The sequence below is a fragment of the Salmo salar genome, chromosome ssa04 (assembly GCF_905237065.1).
Source record: "Salmo salar chromosome ssa04, Ssal_v3.1, whole genome shotgun sequence".
In the NCBI taxonomy this organism is placed as follows: domain Eukaryota; kingdom Metazoa; phylum Chordata; class Actinopteri; order Salmoniformes; family Salmonidae; genus Salmo; species Salmo salar.
In genome coordinates, this window is record NC_059445.1 from 55,177,067 (window position 1) to 55,201,149 (window position 24,083).

A 24,083-nucleotide genomic window follows, 5' to 3' on the forward strand; every position below is an offset into this window, starting at 1 on the left:
CAGGTGCGGGCAGTGATCGATTGAATAGCATGCATTTAGTTTTACCTGCGTTTAAGAGCATTTGGAGGCCACGGAAGGAGAGTTGTATGGCATTGAAGCTCGTCTGGATGTTAGTTAACACAGTGTCCAAAGAGGGGCCAGAAGTATACAGAATGGTGTCGTCTGCGTAGAGGTGGATCAGAGAATCACCAGCAGCAAGAGCAACATCATTGATGTATACAGAGAAGAGAGTCGGCCCGAGAATTGAACCCTGTGGCACACCCATAGAGACTGCCAGAGGTCCGGACAACAGGCCCTCCGATTTGACACATTGAACTCTATCAGAGAAGTAGTTGGCGAACCAGGCGAGGCAATCATTTGAGAAACCAAGGCTGTCGAGTCTGCCAATAAGAATGTGGTGATTGACAGAGTCGAAAGCCTTGGCCAGGTCGATGAATACGGCTGCACAGTAATGTCTCTTATCGATGGCGGTTATGATGTTGTTTAGGACCTTGAGCGTGGCTGAGGGGCAACCATGACCAGCTCTGAAACCAGATTGCATAACGGAGAAGGTACGGTGGGATTCGAAATGGTCGGTAATCTGTTTGTTAACTTGGCTTTCGAAGACCTTAGAAAGACAGGGTAGGATAGATATAGGTCTCTAGCAGTTTGGGTCTAGAGTGTCAGCCCCTTTGAAGAGGGGGATGACCGCGGCAGCTTTCCAATCTTTGGGAATCTCAGATGATACGAAAGAGAGGTTGAACAGGCTAGTAATAGGGGTTGCAACAATTTCGGCAGATAATTTTAGAAAGAGAGGGTCCAGATTGTCTAGCCCGGCTGATTTGTATGGGTCCAGATTTTGCAGCTCTTTCAGATCATCATCTATCTGGATTTGGGTGAAGGAGAAATGGTGGGGGCTTTGGCGGGTTGCTGTGGAGGGTGCCGGGCAGTTGACCAGGGTAGGGGTAGCCAGGTGGAAATCATGGCCAGCAGTAGAGAAATGCTTGTTGAAATTCTCAATTATAGTGGATTTATCGGTGGTAACAGTGTTTCCTAGCCTCAGAGCAGTGGGCAGCTGGGAGGAGGTGCTCTTATTCTCCATGGACTTTACAGTGTCCCAGAACTTTTTTGAGTTAGTACTACAGGATGCAAATTTCTGTTTGGAAAAGCTAGCCTTAGCTTTTCTAACTGCCTGTGTATATTTGTTCCTAACTTCCCTGAAAAGTTGCATATCACGGGGGCTATTCAATGCTAATGCAGAACGCCACAGGATGTTTTTGTGCTGGTCAAGGGCAGACAGCTCTGGATTGAACCAAGGACTATATGTATTCATAGTTCTACATTTTTTGAGTGGGGCAGGCTTATTTAAGATGGTGAGGAAGGCACTTTTAAAGAATAGCCAGGCATCATCTACTGACGGGATGAGGTCAATGTCATTCCAGGATACCCGGCCAGGTCGATTAGAAAGGCCTGCTCGCAGAAGTGTTTTAGGGGTACAGTGATGAGGGGTGGTCGTTTGGTCGCATACCCATTACGGATGCAGGCAATGAGGCAGTGATCACTGAGATCTTGATTGAAAACAGCAGAGGTGTATTTGGAGGGCGAGTTAGTTAGGATGACATCTATGAGGGTGCCCGTGTTTACGGATTTGGGGTTGTACCTGGTAGGTTCATTGATAATTTGTGTGAGATTGAGGGCATCAAGCTTAGATTGTAGGATGGCCGGGATGTTAAGCATGTCCCAGTTTAGGTCACCTAGTAGCACAAGCTCAGAAGATAGATGGGGGGCAATCAATTCACATATGTTATCGAGGGCACAGCTGGGGGCAGAGGGAGGTCTATAGCAAGCGGCAACAGTTATAGCAGCAAAGGGGGGGGGGACCAACTTCATATTAATGCCCATGATTTTGGAATGAGATGTTCGACGAGATGTTCGGTGTCCACATACGTACCATGTATAAATATTTGTATGAACATAACAAGATTCAACAACTGAGACATAAACTGAAAAAGTTCCACAGACATGTGACTAACAGAAATGGAATGATGTGTCCCTGAACAGTAACAGTCAGTATCTGGTGTGGCCACCAGCTGCCTTAAGTATTGCAGTGCATCTCCTCCTCATGGACTGCACCAGATTTGCCAATTCTTGCTTTAAGATGTTACCCCACTCTTCCACCAAGGCACCTGCAAGTTCCAGGACATTTCTGGAGAGAATGGCCCTAGCACTCACCCTCCGATCCAACAGATCCCAGACGTGCTCAGTGGGATTGAGATCCGGGCTCTTCGCTGGCCATGGCAGAACACTGACATTCCTGTCTTGCAGGAAATCGCACACAGAACGAGTAGTATGGCTGGTGGCATTGTCATGCTGGAGGGTCATGTCAGGATGAGCCTGCAGGAAGGGTAACATATGAGGGAGGAAATTGTCTTCCCTGTAACGCACAGCGTTGAGATTGCTTGCAATGACAACAAGCCCAGTCCGATGATGCTGTGACACACCGCCCCAGACCATGACGGACCCGCCACCTCCAAATCGATGCCACTCCAGAGTACAGGCCTCGGTGTAACGCTCATTCCTTCGACGATAAACGCGAATCCGACTATCACCCCTGGTGAGCCAAAACCGCGACTCGTCAGTGAAAAGCACTTTTTGCCAGTCCTGTCTGGTCCAGCGACGGTGGGTTTGTGCCCATAGGCGACATTGTTGCCGGTGATGTCTGGTGAGGACCTGCCTTACAACAGGCCTGCAAGCCCTCAGTCCAGCCTCTCTCAGCCTATTGCGGACAGTCTGAGCACTGATGGAGGGATTGTGCGTTCCTGGTGTAACTCGGGCAGTTGTTGTTGCCATCCTGTACCTGTCCCGCAGGTGTGATGTTCGGATGTACCGATCCTGTGCAGGTGTTGTTACACATGGTCTGCCACTGCGAGGACAATCAGCTGTCCGTCCTGTCTCCCTGTAGCGCTGTCTTAGGAGTCTCACAGTACGGACATTGCAATTTATTGACCTGGCCACATCTGCAGTCCTCATGCCTCCTTGCAGCATGCCTAAGGCATGTTCACGCAGATGAGCAGGGACCCTGGGCATCTTTCTTTAGTGTTTTTCAGAGTCAGTAGAAAGGCCTCTTTAGTGTCCTAAGTTTTCATAACTGTGACCTTAATTGCCTACCGTCTATAAGCTGTTAGTGTCTTAACAACCGTTCTACAGGTGCATGTTCATTAATTGTTTATGGTTCATTGAACAAGCATGGGAAACAGTGTTATTTGGATTTTTACGAATTATCTTTGAAAGACAGGGTCCTGAAAAAGGGATGTTTCTTTTTTGCTGAGTTTACATTGGATTGGGTTTTCTGTTGAGCTAGACAGGGCTGCCTGTATGATGTCATCTTCTTGATGTAGCTCATTAATATTAGCCTCCTGGGTGTTTGGACACACGCACGCACGTAAGCACGCACACATGTGAATACACACCCTGGTTGCTGGGCGAGATGTGTAGGCTACGTGTCGTCCATACTGATGAGCCTTGTGGGCTTTATGTAAATCAGCCTGCTCCATTTCCCTGAGTGAAGTAGGAATTAAACCACTCTTGATCCAGCTATGTATAATATGTCCTCCAGAGGCCTTCTATGGCTGAACCCTCAGAGCACTAAACAAACAATCACACTGGTGTAAAAGCACGTTGGTGGGAGTATATTAGAGGAAGACATATTGGCTCTGTTCTGCTATTTCAACCACAGTTAGGATAGGACGCTATAAGGTACAACAGCGGCCCCCATCCATTCGTCCCACCTTCCCTCTGAGATGACTGCGGGATAATGAAACCCCCAGGACCAGGAGCACTGAGGCCTGTTATCACCCCCTCTCAGCACTGATAGCCATCATTGGACTAATGTAGCTACAGGGCAGACCACCCCCTATCAACACCCACCACCATTCCATTCTCTCTCTCTCTCTCTCTCTCTCGCTCTCTCTCTGAGTGACACACCAAAGAGTCTCTTGAGCTCTCCTATGAAGCAGGAGTGAAGGACAGTAAGAGACCTGCCCTGTCCACTCACTACAATGGCCAGTCTATTTGAGAGGAGAGAGTAGATTCTCTACACTCCACAGTTCTCTAAGCAACACACGGTCTCTCCTTTTTTTCTACCTTCTGCAGGTTTTTATGGCTGCCGATCAATGCCAGGGCCCCGTGTCAATCCAAACAAGTGTTTACGTGTGTCTTCTCTGGCACCTGACAGAAGAGGCCCTTGGGAGCCTGGTTATAGACAAGGGGGGGCTGCTGCCTCCCTCCAACACTAAAGGTCAGCACTAAGCACCTGTGTGTATGCGTGCGTGCATGTGTGTGGCATACTGACTGTTTATACAAGAGGGGGGGGCAAAGCTGGGCTGGTGGAAGCTCTTCAATAAGGGGTCCTGAGAGAGCCTGAGAGGGGCAATGGGGTCAGGGTCTGGCCTGGACTCTATAGCCTGTTCCAGGTGGCTCATTATCCAGTCATTACTGCTGTTCTCTCACTGCAGCCCGGGCCAAGGTCAGGCCAAGGTCAACACTGCTTTACTGTCTTATTGTGTGGAAATACTTGAAGAACGTCAAGAGCACTGGAATTTCTCGATACGAGAGCTACAGTTGAAGTTGGAAGTTTACATACACCTCAGCCAAATACATTTAATGTCAGTTTTTCACAATTCCTGACATAAATTCCATGTCTTAGGTCAGTTAGGATCACCATTTTATTTTAAGAATGTGAAATGTCAGAATAATAGTAGAGAGAATTATTTATTTCAGCTTTTATTTCTTTCATCCCATTCCCTGTGGGTCAGAAGTTTACATACACTCAATGAGTATTTGGTAGCATTGCCTTTAAATTGTTTAACTTGGGTCAAACGTTTCGGATAGCCTTCCACAAGCTTCCCACAATAAGTTGGGTGAATCTTGGCCCATTCCTCCTGAGAGAGCTGGTGTAACTGAGTCACGCTTTTTCAGTTCTGCCCACAGATTTTCTATAGGATTGAGGTCAGGGCTTTGTGATGGCCACTCCAATACCTTGACTTTGTTGTCCTTAAGCCATTTTGCCACAACTTTGGAAGTATGCATGGGGTCATTGTTCATTTGGAAGACCCATTTGCGACCAAGCTTTAAGTTCCTGACTGATGTCTTGAGATGTTGCTTCAATATATCCACACAAATTTCCATCCCCATGATGCCATCTATTTTGTGATGCGCACCAGCCTGTCCTGCAGCAAAGCACCCCCACAACATGATGCTGCCACCCCCGTGCTTCACGGTTGGGATGGTGTTCTTTGGCTTGCAAGCCTCCCCATTTTTCCTCCAAACATAATGATGGTCATTATGGCTGAACAGTTCTATTTTTGTTTCATCAGACCAGAGGACATTTCTCCAAAAAGTACGATATTCGTCCCCATGTGCAGTTGCAAACCGTAGTCTGGCTTTTTTATGGCGGTTTTGGAGCAGTGGCTTCTTCCTTGCTGAGCGGCCTTTCAGGTTATGTTGACATAGGACTCGTTTTACTGTGGATATAGATACTTTTGTACCTGTTTCCTCCAGCATCTTCACAAGGTCCTTTGCTGTTGTTCTCGGATTGATTTGCACTTTTCGCACCAAAGTACGTTAATCTCTAGGAGACAGAACGTGTCTCCTTCCTGAGCGGTATGACGGATGCGTGGTCCCATGGTGTTTATACTGTGTATTATTATTTGTACAGATGAACGTGGTACCTTCAGGCATTTAGAAATTGCTCCCAAGTATGAACCAGACTTGTGGAGGTCTACAATTTTTTTTCTGAGGTCTTGGCTGATTTCTTTTGATTTTCCCATGATGTCAAACAAAGAGGGACTGAGTTTGAAGGTAGGCCTTGAAATACATCCACAGGTACACCTCCAATTGACTCAAATTATGTCAATTAGCCTATCAGAAGCTTCTAAAGCCATGACATCATTTTCTGGAATTTTCCAAGCTGTTTAAAGGCACAGTCAACTTAGTGTATGTGAACTTCTGACCCACTGGAATTGTGATACAGTGAATTATAAGTGAAATAATCTGTCTGTAAACAACTGTTAAAAAATGACTTGGGTCATGCACAAAGTAGATGTCCTAACCGACTTGCCAAAACTATAGTTTGTTAACAAGAAATTTGTGGAGTGGTTGAAAAACGAGTTTTAATGACTCCAACCTAAGTGTATGTAAACTTCCGACTTCAACTGTATCTCTATAGAACGTACAGAGGAAATACCAAAAAAGTATTCCTGATCAAAATGTTTTCTTTCCCAATCACTGTATAAGATTGCCTGTGCTATAACTGGTATACTAGCTACCACTTCCTTCAGTTAATCTGTACAATAATCAATCTAAAACCAGAGCAGGGGTTGTATTGTGAAAGGGCACGACTGTTAACAGAGTTTAATAAAAGGTTATGAATTGCAGAGCAAGAGCTAGGAATTCTCCCACTGCCTGCCAGGTTATAAAGAGGCCAGTGTTCATTCAACTGGGCCCACTTTACCAGCGCTGGGGCACACTTCACTTCTCTTCACTACACTTCGCCTCACTTCTCTTCCCTCCAGGGCCAAGCGCAGATCTCAATCACACCAGAAAAAAAGCAACAAATTAAATCACTTTTGATAAGGATAAAACTTGAAAACAACAATCGCTGGCAGGAGAGGGAGAAGAAAAAAATCCTAAATTACACACTCTAATCTGCTGTTCCATCACCCTGCACACACCCCCCCCCCCACACACACATGTTCCAGCAGCATATCTCTATCTCCAGGTTGTGAGGGCCTACTAGGCCTAAATAAAAGCCTCACTACTAGCCAGAGAGAACTTCACTAAGTTATTACTGTACTGCCTGGTGATGGCTGCATTGAGAAAGTCAGCTTCTTCTATTGATCAAAAAAGAGATAAAGTAGGGGTGGAGGAGGTGGGAGGGAGCCTCACGTCATTAGGACTTGAAATAATGATGGTGAATTGCAGAGCAAAAATGATTTGATTAGTGCTTTCAGGTCTAAAAAAAGAACCTGGAAGTGTACCAAATGGCTAGCTAGGTGCGATAGAGCTCTTAATTGCTGTAACTGCACCTAGAGACTTGATGATTTGTGACATCTTATCCAGTGCTGCTGCGCTAACACTAATAACTGTTAATTAACTGTAGCAAGGATGCCGGGCATGAAAAGCCAAGCAGCACACAGTCTACAGTGTGTTTCCAGTTTAAAGAAAAGTGGACTTTTGGGGATTTGACAAGACGGCATGAAGAAGTTGGGGGAAGGGAGTGTAGAGTTTTGGGGCTCAGGATTCTGGCTGTTCTCTAAAGTCTCTGACACATCGATAGCATTTACTTGGCAGCTCTGAATGTAATTTGTAAACCGAGTGTGCACCGATTTTACATGTAGAATTGAGTGAAAAATGTTGGCGGGTGGTCCTTAAAACGACCAACAGACGAACGCAAGATCCACATTCGGTGCGATGTGTGCGTACCTTAATGCTTGTTCTCTAACACACGTACGCGCATGCACACTATTATGGTGCTATTGTTTTCAGATTGATCCGGATGGTTGTGTAAATCTGTTAATATAATTGGTCCACCAAGACAAAATAAAGTTCCATTCAGAGCAGCCAGAATTTTTTCTTTTCAAAACAGATGTTCACAGATGTTGTTTTCCCGTTCAGGCCCTTGCAAACTGGCAATCAAGCTCTTTAGCACAATGACAGGCAAACGCATGTTGTTCAATACTTCCCTAATTAACAGCAGAGTGCTCAGTGGACGGTTTATCAATGCCTTTCCTCTCCCTTTTGTTCAATGGGGCATGTTGACAATTACAGACTACTCACCATGGATAACATATGTGTAATGTAATGTATAAGCATCTGAGTCATGTCAAAGCACTTTGAGACAACTGCTGATACATTTAATTGATTGATTGATTATAACATGCTGATACCATGCCCATGCCCAGTGCCAGCAGAGCAGATTCACACAGATGAATGCATATATTATATTATATTATAATGCTACAGGTTAAATCACAGGGATGGATTGATCACACCATTATTAATCTTTACAGGTCATAAATATCATAATTACACTTCAACAGGCCATACATTGATGTTCTCAATGATAGACTAATGCATGTCGGTGTCGCATGCCACCGGCAAATCTCTCTATCTCTCTGGCGTTAGGCCTAATCTTCTCTTCCTTTCTATAGGCTATAATATACAGTGCATTCGGAAAGTATTCAGACCCCTTCACCTTTTCCACATTTTGTTACGTTACAGACTTATTTATTTTACTCATCAATCTACACACAATACCCCATAATGAAAAAGTGAAAACAGGTTTTCAGAAAAATTATACAAAAAATTCATAATAAATAAATAACCTTATTTAAATAAGTATTCAGGCCCTTTGCTATGAGGCTCGAAATTGAGCTCAGGAACATCCTGTTTGCATTGATCTGCAGCACTCCAGCAATAAGGCCTTTATGGTAGAGTGGCCAGACGGAAGCCACTCCTCAGTAAAAGGCCCGCTTGGAGTTTGCCAAAAGGCACCTAAAGGACTCTCAGACCATGAGAAGCAAGATTCTCTGGTCTGATGAAATCAAAATTTCTCAAATCTTTGGCTTGAATGCCAATCGTCACGTTACGTCTGGTGGTAACCTGGCACCATCCCTACGGTGAAGAATGGTGGTGGCATCATCATCCTGTGGGAATATTTTTCAGGAAAATGGACTGGGAGACTAGTCAGGATCGAGGGAAAGATGAATGGAGCAAAGTACAGAGAGATCCTTGATGAAAACCTGCTCCAGGACCTCAGACTGGGGCGAAGTTTCACCTTCCAAAAGGACAACGACCCTAAGGATACAGCCAAGACAACGCAGGAGTGGCTTCGGGACAAGTCTCTAAATGTCCTTGAGTGGCCCAGCCAGAGCCTGGACTTGAACCCGATTGAACATCTCTGGAGAGACCTGAAAATAGCTGTGCAGCGACGCTCCCCATCCAACCTGACAGAGCTTGAGAGGATCTGCAGAGAAGAATGGGAGAAAATCCCCAAATACAGGTGTGCCAAGCTTGTAGCGTCATACCCAAGAAGACTAGTTGTTTTCATTTCAAGTTAAAGTGTAGTGTTAGCTAGCTAGCTAACATTACGCAAAAAAAGCGTAATTAAATTGTTGCCAGCAGCACAGATACAGTCACCAAGTGGTCAGAGTGAGCTGTTCTCTCATTTGTGTCTGGAAGTAGCTAGCAAGCTAGCCAAAGTTAGCCAGTTAGCTTGGGTGCTTGACTGCTATTGTTAAGTCAGAATGCTCAGATCAGCCCTAGTTTTCAGTGTCCAGTGTGAAAAAGTATTTTTAATGTTTGGGAGGGGAGTGCATTTAAAAAAAAATATGTTTATGACATCTTGAGTTGGACCAGCCCCTTTCCCCCAGTAAATGTAGATCTGTCCCTAAGCATGACCGGTCAAATGTATTTCCATCGACTGCTATTTCCATCAATTAATAGGCTAAAAAGCCTTATTTTACAAGAGGATTTTTTTTCTTCTCCCGGGCAATTGTTTGGCTGCAATTTTATTTATCGGCTTAAAAAAAAAGAAAAGACAAAGCTATTACCGGCTAATGGATAACCTGGTGTGTGTGTGTGTGTGTGTGTGTGTGTGTGTGTGTGTGTGTGTGTGTGTGTGTGTGTGTGTGTGTGTGTGTGTGTGTGTGTGTGTGTGTGTGTGTGTGTGTGTGTGTGTGTGTGTGTAGGGTTGCAAATTCCGGGAGCTTTAAACAAGTTCACTGGTTTTCCAGAAATCCTGGTTGGAGGATTCCGGATTTCCTGCTTATTCCCTCCTGATTCCGGGAAGTCTCCAACTGGGATTTCAGGAGAACCAGGGAATTTTGCTACCCTATGTGTGTGAGAGCGTCCATGGGAACAACCAGGACAGACACAGTGAGGTGGTTCCTGGTGCTCTGCACCACTCGTCTCCTGTAGTAGCCTTTCTTTTGGACGTGACATGCCACTTTGATTGGTGTTCTTTACAGAGTAAGAAAAACAAAACAATTTTAAAGGGAGAAACATGTCTCTAGTCTCGACAGTTCGGTGTTTACTGTTTAATCCCCATACAGCAGGCTTTCTGACAGCCATTTCTGATCTGGAGTGTTTGTACACAGTGTTGAACAACTGGCTGGTATGGGGCATGCTTGCGTTCTCTGGATGCTTTCATTTCTGAGATCCATCTGACGTTTTGACAGATGACTGGAGCTGGTGCTCGGCCTACCTGCCACGTCCCACGCTCAGAATGATAGGAGATTATTTGTTATAAAGCCAATTAAAGGAGGCTTAATGAAGACATGCAACGTCTATCTGCCTCTTTTGTGCATCTCTGAAGGACCTTAATTCGGGAGAGGGGGTGTCAAATTGGCGGAGTTGAACATATCAAAAGCAAGATTACAAAGACACTGAAAAATATATTTTTTTATGGAGTAGAGAGCTGTTAAAACGTGTACGATTTGTCTTATTGTTGCCTCATTGAATTCACTGTAAACTTGGCAACCTCATGAGTCATTCAACAGCAATACTGGCCTTAAGTCTGCATTCTATAATGTTGGTGAGAGGCTGCAGTTGAGAGCACATGCTCAAATCTGTAATGAATGACAACAACGGCTTCAGTGTTAAAACTCCATGGAATTTTTGGGCCAAATATTTTCATACATATCAAGTGAATAAAAGCAGTAGTTGTCATTCTTGGCTTTTCTCAATGCCTCTTTCATGTGCCAGGGACAACTCTGACAAAACAAAAAAAGGCAGCCCCTACATGACTGAGAGGCTCTGGTCCAGCAGTGCCTGTTAAACAGGATCAGGTAGTCAATAAATCTTCCCTTTTCACCTCCAGCTTATTTCCTTCAGAAAGAATGTCTGGCCTGTGACCTCCATGTATGGCATGTGACCTGGACTTTACTGCCCGCCCCCCACCCCCAGGGGCAGAGGTGAGGCAGCCAGGGTAGAGGAGGGTAGTGGAGGTTAGGGGAGGCCAGGAACACCTGCTACCCTATTTTATACCTACTTCATTTAGTGTTACTCCTCACTGTGGGAGCCAACCAATTACAGGAAAGAGCACAAGAAGAATTCACCATGAGCAGCCTGAAGCCAATGAACGAGCTGGTTGGGTACGCATAAAGTAAACCAGGCATTGACGTGAGAAATGTTCTACCAACGGGAGCAAAACTTACAGTTGAAATTACTAAAATATGTTGAGTGCTGGTTCTAATCTTAGCCCCTGTCTGAGCCCAGATGAGTAAATGACTAAAATACTACATCTGAAAAACATGCCATGTCAAGCCAGCGTCAGTCTGGCTCGACGAGCTAGGGCAGTATTTTTTAATCTTTAAAAGCCTATTTTATAAATGTATAATGAGAGAGACCACGATGGAAAAACAAATCATTTATTTTCCCCCCAACAACTAAGTGGAAACATATGGTCCTGTATAGAGGTGATCCTAACATCTTAACATCTGGACAGTATACAGGAATCAAAGCTAAATGATGGTACAATGAACCACAGCACCCCATGCATGCCCATGCATAATTTTCCATCCTCATGATATCATCTATTTTGTGAAGTGCACCAGTCCCTCCTGCAGCAAAGCATCCCCACAACATGATGCTGCCACCCCCGTGCTTCACGGTTGGGATGGTGTTCTTTGGCTTGTAGCTGGGGATTTTAACAAGGCTAATCTGAAAACAAGGCTCCCTAAATTCTATCAGCATATTGATTTCGCTACCAGGGCTGGCAAAACCCTAGATCATTGCTATTCTAACTTCCACGACGCATATAAGGCCCTCCCCCTCCCTCCTTTCGGAAAAGCTGACCACGACTCCATTTTGTTGCTTCCAACCAATAGACAGAATCTAAAACAGGAAGCTCGCGCGCTCAGGTCTGTTCAACGCTGGTCCGACCAATCGGATTCCACGCTTCAAGATTGCTTAGATCACGTGGACTGGGATATGTTCTGCATTGCGCGAACAACAACATTGACGAATTCGCTGAGTCGGTGAGCGGGTTTATTAGCAAGTGCATCGGCGATGTCGTACCCACAGCGTCTATTAAAACATTCCCAAACCAGAAACCGTGGATTGATGGCAGCATTCGCACAAAACTGAAAGCGCGAACCACTGCTTTTAATCAGGGCAAGGTGACCAGAAACATGACCGAATACAAACAGTGTAGCTATTCCCTCCGCAAGGCAATCAAACAAGCTAAGTGTCAGTATAGAGACAAAGTAGTCGCAATTCAACAGCTCAGACATGAGAGGTATGTGGCAGGGTCTACAGTCAATCACGGACTATAAAAGGAAAACCTGCCTCGTCGCGGACCAGGATGTCTTGCTCCCAGACAGACTAAACAACTTCTTTGCTCGCTTTGAGGACAACACAGTGCCACTAACACGGCCCGCTACCAAAACCAGCGGGCTCTCCTTCACTGCAGCCGATGTGAGCAAAACATTTAAACGTGTCAACCCTCGCAAGGCTGCAGGCCCAGACGGCATCCCAGCCGTGTCCTCACAGCATGCGCAGACCAGCTGGCTGGTGTGTTTACAGACATATTCAATTGATCCTTATCCCAGTCTGCTGTCCCCACATGCTTCAAGAGGGCCACCATTGTTCCTGTTCCCAAGAAAGCTAAGGTAACTGAGCTCAATGACTACCGCCCCGTTGCACTCACTTCCATCATCATGAAGTGCTTTGAGAGACTAGTCAAGGACCATATCACCTCCACCCTACCTGATACCCTAGACCCACTCCAATTTGCTTACCGCCCCAATAGGTCCACAGACGACGCAATCGCAATCACACTGCACACTGCCCTACCCCATCTGGACAAGAGGAATACCTATGTGAGAATGCCGTTCATCGACTGCAGCTCAGCATTTAACACCATAGTACCCTCCAAACTCGTCATTAAGCTCGAGACCCTGGGTCTCGACCCCGCCCTGTGCAACTGGGTCCTGGACTTCCTGACAGGCCGCCCCCAGGTGGTGAGGGTAGGTAACAACATCTACACCCTGCTGATCCTCAACACTGGGGCCCCACAAGGGTGCATTCTCAGCCCTCTCCTGTACTCCCTGTTCACCCACGACTGCGTGGCCATGCACGCCTCCAACTCAATCATTAAGTTTGCAGACGACACTACAGTGGTAGGCTTGATTACCAACAATGACGAGACGGCCTACAAGGAGGAGCTGAGGGCCCTCGGAGTGTGGTGTCAGGAAAATAACCTCACACTCAACGTCAACAAAACAAAGGAGATGATCATGGACTTCAGGAAACAGCAGAGGGAGCACCCCCTATCCACATCGACGGGACAGTAGTGGAGAGGGTAGAAAGTTAAAGTTCCTCGGCGTACACATCACGGACAAACTGAAATGGTCCAACCACACAGACAGCATGGTGAAGAAGACACAGTAGCGCCTCTTCAACCTCAGGAGGCTGAAGAAATTCGGCTTGTCACCAAAAACACTCAAACTTTTACAGATGCACAATCGAAAGCATCCTGTCGGGCTGTATCACCACCTGGTACGGCAACTGCTCCGCCCATAACCGTAAGGCTCTCCAGAGGGTAGTGAGGTCTGCACAACGCATCACCGGGGGCAAACTACCTGCCCTCCAGGACACCTACACCACCCAATGTCACAAGAAGGCCAAAAAGATCATCAAGGACCACAACCACCCGAGCCACTGCCTGTTCACCCCGCTATCATCCAGAAGGCGAGGTCAGTACAGGTGCATCAAAGCAGGGACCGAGAGACTGAAAAACAGCTTCTATCTCAAGGCCATCAGACTGTTAACCTGTTATGGCTAGGGGGCAGTATTTTCACGGCCGGATAAAAAACGTACCCGATTTAATCTGATTATTACTCCTGCCCAGAAACTAGAATATGCATATAATTATTAGCTTTGGATAGAAAACACTCCAAAGTTTCTAAAACTGTTTAAATGGTGTCTGTGAGTATAACAGAACTCATTTGGCAGGCCAAAACCTGAGAAGATTCTGTACAGGAAGTACCCTGTCTGACCATTTCTTGGCCTTCTTTATTATCTCTATCCAATACAGGGGATCTCTGCTGTTACGTGACACTTCCTACGGCTCCCATGGGCTCTCAGAAGACGGAAAAAAGCTGAATCGTGGCTTTGCAGGCTCTGGCTGAAAAACAGTAGCGCGTTTGGACAGTGGCCGGTCACAGTACTATGAGACTCAGGCTCGTGCACGAGTCGACTCCATGTTTTTATTCTTTCGTCTTTGAACGAAAACCACCACTCCCGGTCGGAATGTTATCGCTTTTTTTACGAGAAAAATGGCATAAAAATTGATTTTAAACAGCAGTTGACATGCTTCGAAGTACGGTAATGGAATATTTCGATTTTTTTTGTCACGAAATGCGTCGTGCGCGTGACCCTTCGTCACCCTTGGATAGTGTCTTGAACGCACGAACAAAACGCCGCTATTTGGATATAACTATGGATTATTTTGAACCAAACGAACATTTGTTATTGAAGTAGAAGTCCTGGGAGTGCATTCTGACGAAGAACACCAAAGGTAATCAAACTTTTCTAATAGTAAATCGGAGTTTGGTCAGGGCTAAACTTGGTGGGTGTCAAAATAGCTAGCCGTGATGGCTGGGCTATCTACTCAGAATATTGCAAAATGTGCTTTCACCGAAAAGCTATTTTAAAATCGGACACCTCGATTGCACAAAGGAGTTCTGTATCTATAATTCTTAAAATAATTGTTATGTTTTTTGTGAACGTTTATCGTGAGTAATTTAGTAAATTCACCGAAGTGTTCGGTGGGAATGCTAGTTCTGAACGTCACATGCTAATGTAAAAAGCTGGTTTTTGATATAAATATGAACTTGATTGAACAAAACATGCATGTTTTGTATAACATAATGTCCTAGGCGTGTCATCTGATGAAGATCATCAAAGGTTAGTGCTGCATTTAGCTGCGGTTTTGATTTTTGTGACATTATATGCCAGCTTGAAAAATGGGTGTCTGATTATTTCTGGCTGGGTACTCTGCTGACATAATCTAATGTTTTGCTTTCGCTGTAAAGCCTTTTTGAAATCGGACAGTGTGGTTAGATAAAGGAGAGTATTGTCTTTAAAATGCTGTAAAATAGTCATATGTTTGAAAAATGGAAGTTTTCGACCACCCTCCGGAAGGAAGAGCGGCGGGTGAACGGCTGTTCCACCTCAGGCAGGAGACGAGGAGCGCTCAGGACTTCGCGTTGGAGTTCAGGACCTTGGCTGCTGGGGCGGGGTGGAACGACAGGGCCCTCATAGACCACTACAGATGCAGTCTCCGGGCGGACGTCCGCAGGGAGCTGGCCTGTCGAGACGCCGCTCTATCCTTGGACGAGCTCATCGACATGTCCATTCGTCTGGACAATCTGCTGGCTGCCCGCGGGCGTTCGGAGAGGGTCCTGCCCGTTCCACCTCCGTGCACACCCGCCCCTACCCCTATGGAGGTAGGGGGGCCGTGCCAAGGGGCACCGGAGGAGGTGGGTCCTCCTGCACCAGCTGTGGTCGGAGAGGACACACGGCCGACCGGTGCTGGAGGAGCCAGTCTGGGAGTCGAGAGGGCAGGCAGAACACTTCTCGGTCACCCCAGGTGAGTCAGCACCAGATTCACCCAGAACCCCCTGTTGGTCACGTGTTCTTACCTGTTTTGTTTTCTACATTTTTCCCCTCTTCCCAGCATAGGGCGCTAGTCGATTCAGGCGCAGCTGGGAACTTTATGGATCGTGGACTTGCCATTAAGCTGGGTGCTTCGTGGAAACAGGGGGTTCTCCAGGGGTGGTCAGAGGAGTGTTCAGGGAGGTGTCTAGGAGTTTCCATAGGTCCCACGTTGGTGGAGAGTCCAGACCAGGTGTCCACCGTGCGCATTCCCCCTGAATACGCCGATTTGGCGATCGAGTTCTGTAAAAAGAGGGCGACTAAATAACCACCTCATCGACAGGGGGATTGTGCGATAGATCTCCAGGTTAACGCTGCGCTTCCCAAGAGTCACGTGTACCCCTTGTCACAGGAGGAGACGGCGGCTATGGAGACATATGTCACAGAATCCCTGGGACAGGGGTACATTCGGCCCTCCATCTCACCCGCCTCCTCGAGTTTCTTTTTTGTGAAGAAAAAAGAGGGAGGTCTGCGTCCGTGCATTGATTACAGAGGTCTAAACACTATCACGGTGGGGTTTAGTTACCCACTACCTCTCATCGCTACGGCGGTGGAATCATTTCACGGAGCAAAGTTCTTCACAAAACTGGATCTCAGGAACGCGTATAACCTGGTGCGTATCAAGAAGGGAGACGAAGGGCGGTGCGTTTGCGATGGTCGACGGAGCTGGACAGAGCCTTCAAGAAGTTGAAGACGCTGTTCACCGACGCACCGTGTTGGCGCACCCGGACCCGTCTCTAGCATTCATAGTGGAGGTGGACGCATCCGAGGCTGGGGTGGGTGCCGTGCTATCACAGCGCTCGGGTACGCCATCGAAACTCCGCCCCTGCGCTTTCTTTTTGAAGAAGCTCAGTTCGGCGGAGCGTAACTATGATGTGGGGGACAGGGAGTTGCTAGCGGTGGTAAAAGCCTTGAGGGTGTGGCAGCACTGGCTTGAGGGGGCTAAGCACCCCTTTCTCATCTGGACCGACCACCGAAACCTGGAGTACATCCGGGCAGCGAGGAGACAATCCACGTCAGGCAAGGTGGGCCATGTTCTTCGCCCGGTTTAGGTTCACTATCTCCTATAGACCGGGTTCCCTGAACACTAGAGCCGACGCGCTGTCCCGTCTCTATGACACGGAGGACCGGCCCATCGATCCAACTCCCATCATTCCAGCGTCTAGGCTGGTGGCACCGGTGGTATGGGAGGTGGACGCGGACATAGAGCGGGCATTAGTGTTGGAACCTGCGCCTGCGCAGGTTCCCGTGGGTCGCATGTATGTGCCGCTCGGTGTTCGTGATCGATTGATTCGATGGGCACACACGCTACCTACTGCGGGTCATCCTGGTGTGGCGAGGACAGTGCGGAGTCTCAGGGGGAAGTACTAGTGGCCCACCTTGGCTAAGGACGTGAGGTCCTATGTCTCTTCCTGTTCGGTGTGCGCTCAGAGTAAGGCTCCTAGGCATCTACCGAGAGGGAAGTTACAGCCCCTCCCCGTTCCACAACGGCCATGGTCGCACCTGTCTATAGATTTTTTGACAGATCTTCCCCCCTCTCAGGGGAACACTGCGATTCTGGTGGTTGTGGATCAGTTCTCTAAGTCCTGCCGTCTCCTCCCGTTGCCCGGTCTCCCTACGGCCCTGCAGACTGCGGAGGCCCTATTTACCCACGTCTTCCGGCACTACGGGGGGCCGGAGGACATTGTCTCTGATCGAGGTTCCCAGTTCACATCCAGGGTCTGGAAAGCATTTATGGAGCGGCTAGGGGTCTCGGTCAGTTTGACCTCCGGTTATCACCCCGAGAGCAATGGGCAGGCGGAGAGGGTGAACCAGGAAGTGGGCAGGTTTCTGAGGTCGTATTGCCAGGACCGGCCAGGGGAGTGGGCGAGGTACATTCCTTGGGCTGAGTTAGCCCAGAACTCACTTCGCCACTCCTCTACTAACATGTCACCCTTTCAGTGTGTTTTGGGTTACCAGCCGGTCCTGGCACCATGGCACCGGAGCCAGACCGAGGCTCCTGCGGTGGAGGACTGGGTACAGCACTCCAAGGAGACCTGGAGAGCCGTCCAGGACTCCCTGAAGGAGGCCAGTGGACGGCAGAAGAGGAGTGCTCACCGCCACCGCAGTGAGGCACCCGTGTTCGTACCGGGAGACAGGGTCTGGCTCTCGACCCGGAACCTGCCCCTCCGCGTGCCCTGCCGGAAGCTGGGGCCGCAGTGTGTGGGGCCCTTTAAAGTCCTGAGGAGGATAAACGAGGTGTGTTATCGGTTACAACTCCCTTCCTATTACCGTATTAACCCCTCATTTCATGTGTCTCTCCTCAGGCCGGTGGTAGCTGGTCCCCTGCAGGAAGGTGAGGTACCGGAGGTCCCTCCACCCCCTCTGGACATCGGGGGGTCCCCGGCGTACAGCATACGGGCCATTCTGGACTCGAGATGCCGGGCGAGGGGCCTGCAGTACCTCGTGGACTGGGAGGGGTACGGCCCGGAGGAGAGGTGCTGGGTGCCGGCGGAGGACGTCTTGGACCTATCCATGTTGAAAGATTTCCATCGCCTCCGTCCGGATCGCCCTGCACCTCGCCCTCCGGGTCGTCCTCGAGGCCGGTGTCGGTGCGCTGCGGGAGCCGCGTGTCAGGAGGGGGGTACTGTCACGATTCCCACCGACGGTGGCGCCCCCTCCTGCTCGGGTGGCGCTCGGCAGTCGTCGTCACCGGCCTATTAGCTACCACTGATTCCCTTTTTTGGTTTTCCCTTTTTTTGGTTTTGTGCACCTGTGTTTAGTTTGGGTAATTAGCGGGGCTATTTAATTTAGCTGGTCCGCTTCCGTGTTGTGCGGGATTATTTCGTTACTGACGGCTCATGTTCGTGTCGGCGCTGTTTTACGCCGTGTGTGTTTTCTCCCCTGTGTTTGGGAATATTTGTTTTGTGTGTGAGTGTACATTAAATACGCCACTACCCTGTGCTCGCTGCTTCCTGTGCCTCATTCCTTCACCACGACTACCAAGCCATTACAATACCATCACTCATTCATATATATTTTTTAAATATATTTTTTATGTACATATTCTTATTCATTCCTTTACACTTGTGTGTATAAGGTAATTGTTGTGAAATTGTTAGTTTAGATTACTCGTTGGATATTACTGCATTGTCGGAACTAGAAGCACAAGCATTTCGCTACACTCGCATTAACATCTGCTAACCATGTGTATGTGACAAATAAAATTAGATTAGATTTGTTGCCCCTGCCCTGGGCATCCACTCAACCTACTGCCAGTCAAGTCAATGGCAATGCAGACATAAGGATAACTAGATTTAGTTATCCTTAATTCTAAGCTAGGAAGTGTAAATGGTATTCATCCAGCTAGTCAGACAGTTAAGCATACAAAAAACAACCTAAAACAAAAAACGAAATGTAAAATCTGTATGGCTAACTAGCTACCGAATTAGCCTGTTTGTCCCATTGACTTAGCATGGCTTTCAGTTAGCATGCTAATCGATCAGCATGTGCACCATAGTGGATATTTTCGGTAGTTTAACGTTGCAAACTGAACACAATATGTATGTATTAACATTTCATTTTCAAAAATTGTAGTAAAGCAACATATGAGATGTGAATGGCAACATTTCACTCCAACATGGGAGTTGATTTTTCAGATCAAAAACGGTCGCCATGTTTTCCAAAATATTTTGGAAGAGCAATATTTGCACTCTAATTGGAGGATTCCAAAAATTGCCAATTAGGTGGCAAGCCGATCAAGATTTCCCTTTTTTTTTTATCTTGTGAATCTTGATTGGCAGTGGCGAGACGGCCTAAAGAGACTGTTTTCCTTGTCTTAATACACTGTGCATGATGACGTAACCTTCTGATTACCAACGCGGAGGGTAAGCATAGTTTAACAGCCTTTGGCTCTTCTCCATCTCTTCTCCAAGACACAACAAAGAGCTCTAGTCTTATCAGACGATGCAGGCTGAGGTTAAGAAGCACATTACCTCCTGAGGCTTGTGTGTTTTAGCTAGGGATTTACAGTCTTACACTAAGCCAGGCGCACAAGGCAAATTGGGCTCTGAAAGCCAATAAACAAAGTTTTACAAGATCAGCTACCGTGTTTATTAACTTAAAAACAATATCCTGCTTGGAATAATTCAGGAGCCTGGTTTATGATCTATGCCTTATGGCTGGATAAGATAGGTTAGGGAGGTGAATGCACACAAAGGAATAGAAGATTTGTGCACGTGCCCCCGAGGTTCAATAATGTATTTTAATGCTGGGAGGAGATAAGAGGCTGAACACAGGCTACACATGTCCTCTGGGAGAGGTGGAGGGGCAGAGGGACGGAGGGGTGGAGTGGTGGAGCTGCTTCCCACTGCTCCCTCCTGTCCAATCATATTACGCCAGAGGGCTGTGGCCATGGTAATGTATTCCTGAGCACTCCTCGGGGACAGGGGAGCTGTAGTCATAACGACCCTGCCAGCCCCTCCCTTCGTTGCAGCCCTTCAGCCCTAGATCCAGGAGTCTCCCCTGAGAGCCCCTCCCCTCGATCCTAGCTGCAGCCCTTCAGCCAGTCTCTCCCCTGAGAGGTGGGCCCACCTCCAGACCCACAGGCAAGGCCCGCTGGAGACTAATGATGCCATTGTGAGCTGCATGGGCACCTTGATGAGTGATTAGTTAGCAGGGGACAGATTAGGCTGCCATGGTGGTATCACTTGATGTGGTATAATCCAGGGTATAGGGAGTGGTGGGGGCCCTACCCTCATCCGTTACGTGAGGTGTGATCACTGATCAGGCCCCTGACACTTCCACTCTCTCCAGTGCCTGTCCAGGTGCTGGTCTCTCATTAGACTACCCTGGGAGTGAGGGAGGAGGACGAGGACAAAAAAATATATATTTTCTTTGAAAGTCTCCCCCGATAGACAGTACTGGAGTGGTGCATGTATGTGTGTTACAAAGTACTCTTTGTAAAAAGCCAATTACGGCAACATTTGCCATAAAATAAAGGTTTCAGACTGGCGTTGGAATAGGTCTCAGAAGGGGGCTCCGGTGTTATTTGCTGTTGAAAAGCATGTCCAGCATGGTGTCTCAGTGTTGTATTGTGTTGTGTCTAATCATTCTCCTCGCAGTAGGAGCACTAAGTGGGTTCTGAGCTTAACTCCACAGGTGATCTTGAACCTGTTAGTCCGCTGACTCACACACTATACGTCATGTACCGTGTAGACTATATAAAATACAGGAAATAATACCATCCATCATGGAAGTCTATTGTAAGAACACTAAGTGTGAATTTAAGTATGCTCCCTCTAACTCGCTCTCTCCCATCCAGGACAAGCTGAGCCCTAGGACCATGCCTCAGGACTACCTGGCCTGATGACTCCTGGCTGTCCCCAGTCCACCTGGTCGTGCTACTGCTCCAGTTTCAACTGTTCTGCAGCCCTGCTAAGAAGCCCTGACCTGTTCACTGGACGTGCTACCTTGTCCCAGACCTGCTGTTTTCAACTCTCCCTCTCTCTCTCTACCGCTCTCTACCGCACCTGCTGTCTCGACCTCTGAAAGCTTGGCAATGAAAAGCAAACTGACTTTTACTCCTGAGGTGCTGACCTGTTGCACCCTCTACAACCGCTGTGATTATTATTTGACCGTGCTGGTCACCTATGAACGTTGGAACATCTTGAAGAACAATCTGGCCTTAATGGCCATGTACTCTTATAATCTCCACCTGGTACAGCCAGAAGAGGACTGGCCACCCCTCAAAGCCTGGTTCCTCTCTAGGTTTCTTCCTAGGTTCCTGGCTTTCTAGGGAATTTTTCATAGCCACCGTGCTTCTACATCTGCATTGCTTGCTGTTTGGGGTTTTAGGCTGGGTTTCTGTATAAGCATTTTGTGATATCTGTTGATGTTAAAAGGTCTTTGTAAATACATTTGATTGATTGAAATTTGATTGAACACAGTGTTGAAAAGCCTTTAAATCACTAGTAATTTCCTGTTCAATATTTGTGCATGTTTGCCTTGGGCTAGTAATTAATGTGTTTTATGTGGTGCTCATAATGTATCTCACTAGAGATCTGTGTCTGAGAGGATACTTGTTTCCACGCAACACTCAGGCCTCCCATGGAGCAGAGCAGACTGACTCTACTCTTCATGTGTCCAGAGAGAGAGCTAGAGGAAGAGAGTGACATAGAGAGAGAGGGGAGGGGGGAGAGACACAGAGAGAGAGATATAAAGAAGGAAAGACAGAGACAGAGATAGAAAGAGAGAGAGAGAGAGAGGAAGATAGAAAGAGAGAGAGAGAGGAACGTCATGGTGCCCAGCTACCGTAACAGAGCCCTGAGGTCATAGGTCAAAAGCCAAACACTACAGCCTGGCCCCTGAGAGCCTGTCAATCAGTCCCCCACAGCAAGCCAGTACAATCCATATTTTAACACCTCTCTCTTTCTGTTCTCTAGAATGTGGAAAAAATTATCTTGGATGCACTTGAGCGGGAACATTGGGAGCCTAGATCATGTAGTGAAGGGGCCATAGCCATTACCCTGAGATCACCCAGTGGACACAGGGGCAGAAAAGAGTTAACCTCTGTATCAGCTCTTCACACACAGGGAGCTGCATGGGGGCTGCACAGAAGCTCTGGGAAGGGTATTATATATCTGTCAGTGCAGGAAATGTTGGCTACAGAATTATGTTGATCGATAGACCCCTCTGATTGGAGCTTAGTGCCCTGGTGCCCCCTGGAAACTGAGAAGACAGATCTCCCCAATATCCCTCCAACCTTCATCCTCATCCCATCAGCCCCAGGCTCCCCCCACTACTTCCACAACCCCACCAACCCCCTGACGATGTTTTCTTTCCAGCATGTGATCACAGGAGGACTGGGTCATGCTGGGGATTAAGGGTGTGGAGAAGGAAGAGGGAGGCACCCGCTGAGCACAAAAGACATGGGGCTCCCCAGGCCATTAGCACTGGTCTCCACGGGCCCCTATAGGCCCTCCAAGCCACAGAGAGGCTCTCTGTTTGAGGCCCCTGGAGGAGGCAGGAGGAGGCTCAGCTGGAGCTCCATGGAGCCCCCTGCAGCAGCAATAATAGCACGGTGGCCCCCCATTAAAGGAGCTCAGGTCCCTGTCCGCAACTCTCTCTCACACACACACACACACACACACACACACACACACACACACACACACACACACACACACACACACACACACACACACACACACACACACACACACACACACACGAGCTGTAATCTGTTTGCCAGGAGTTGAGGTGGCAGGAGTGGTGGGGAGGGCTGCAGACACACTTTAGAGTTTGAGGGTTGCTGTTGTTTTCTTCTTCTGTGGTTTACTTTCTTTCAGAGCGCAGTTCAAAATGTATGGCCAACAGCCAAAAAAACACATCATATTGGATTTATACCCTGTGCATCATATCTACTATCTCTGTCATGGAAGCAAACTGTAAAACTGGTAAATACTTGTAGTGCACTTGACTGCCACATATATTTTTATCACAAACGACACCACCGCTACTTTTACTTTAAGCACGGTATCCACCACTACTACTACACGTGGCAGTTGAAGTAGAGGTAGCAGTAACTCTATTGGTGTAGAGGTGAGAAGAACTTTCTAGAAAGCATGTCTGTGTTAGAGGAAAAACATGGGCAAAAAAAACACTCTGCTGCCAAGTATAGTGTTGCTTTTCAGGCAGGCATTTAACAGACAACACTTTTCAGGAAGAAGAAATTTCCCTCTCCTCCTCCTCCCTCGATCTCTCTCCATCCCTTCCATAGCCCGTCGCTTCTCTTTAATGAGTCACCGTAAATGACAGCTTTAATAGGTGCCTGTGGCTGTGGAGAAGGCGCCGTTAATGATAGAAAAGAACAGAGGGCCATTTGCATCAATCAGCTCTAAATCAGTTTTTATGATAATGCTGTGGAGCGGAAAGAGGGGAGAGGAGGAGAGGAGAGAAATAGAGAAGTGGAGTGGAGAGGCCCACAGACACCTCCTGCATTATGATGTAGTGCGGTCCCAGGCTCCTGCATTATGATGTAACGTGGCCCCAGGCTCCTGCACTCACACCTCAGTGTAAATCTCTTAAAAACACACACCGGGCTGCAGAGCGGGGAACTGCCCCCCAGACATAGCCATACATTTACATTTTAGTCATTTAGCAGATGCTCTTATCCAGAGCGACTTACAGTAGTGAATGCATACATTTCATGCATTTTTTTTTTTTTTTTTGTACTGGCCCCCCGTGGGAATCGAACCCACAACCCTGGCGTTGCACACACCATGCTGGCGTTGCGAACACCATGCTCTACCAACTGAGCCATACAGGGCCCAGTGCATCACACATGCCAGCAGGCACAGAGAGGAATGAACAGGGCCGCCTCCCTCCCTCCATGGCTACCCCAG

At 47.6% G+C, this 24,083-nt stretch overlaps 1 protein-coding gene and 1 non-coding gene across 10 annotated transcripts in view; both read right to left on the bottom strand.

The window, feature by feature from the left end:
* Positions 1 to 24,083, bottom strand: part of LOC106603524 (autism susceptibility gene 2 protein) — a 505,996-nt gene that overhangs the window by 61,995 nt on the left and 419,918 nt on the right. The gene's annotated exons all lie outside the window — the stretch shown is intronic.
* trnaa-cgc (transfer RNA alanine (anticodon CGC)) lies at positions 23,914 to 24,009 on the bottom strand. The gene is made up of 2 exons: positions 23,971 to 24,009; positions 23,914 to 23,950 (listed from the first exon to the last, which is right to left on the bottom strand). It is a non-coding gene; the product is annotated as a tRNA-Ala (tRNA).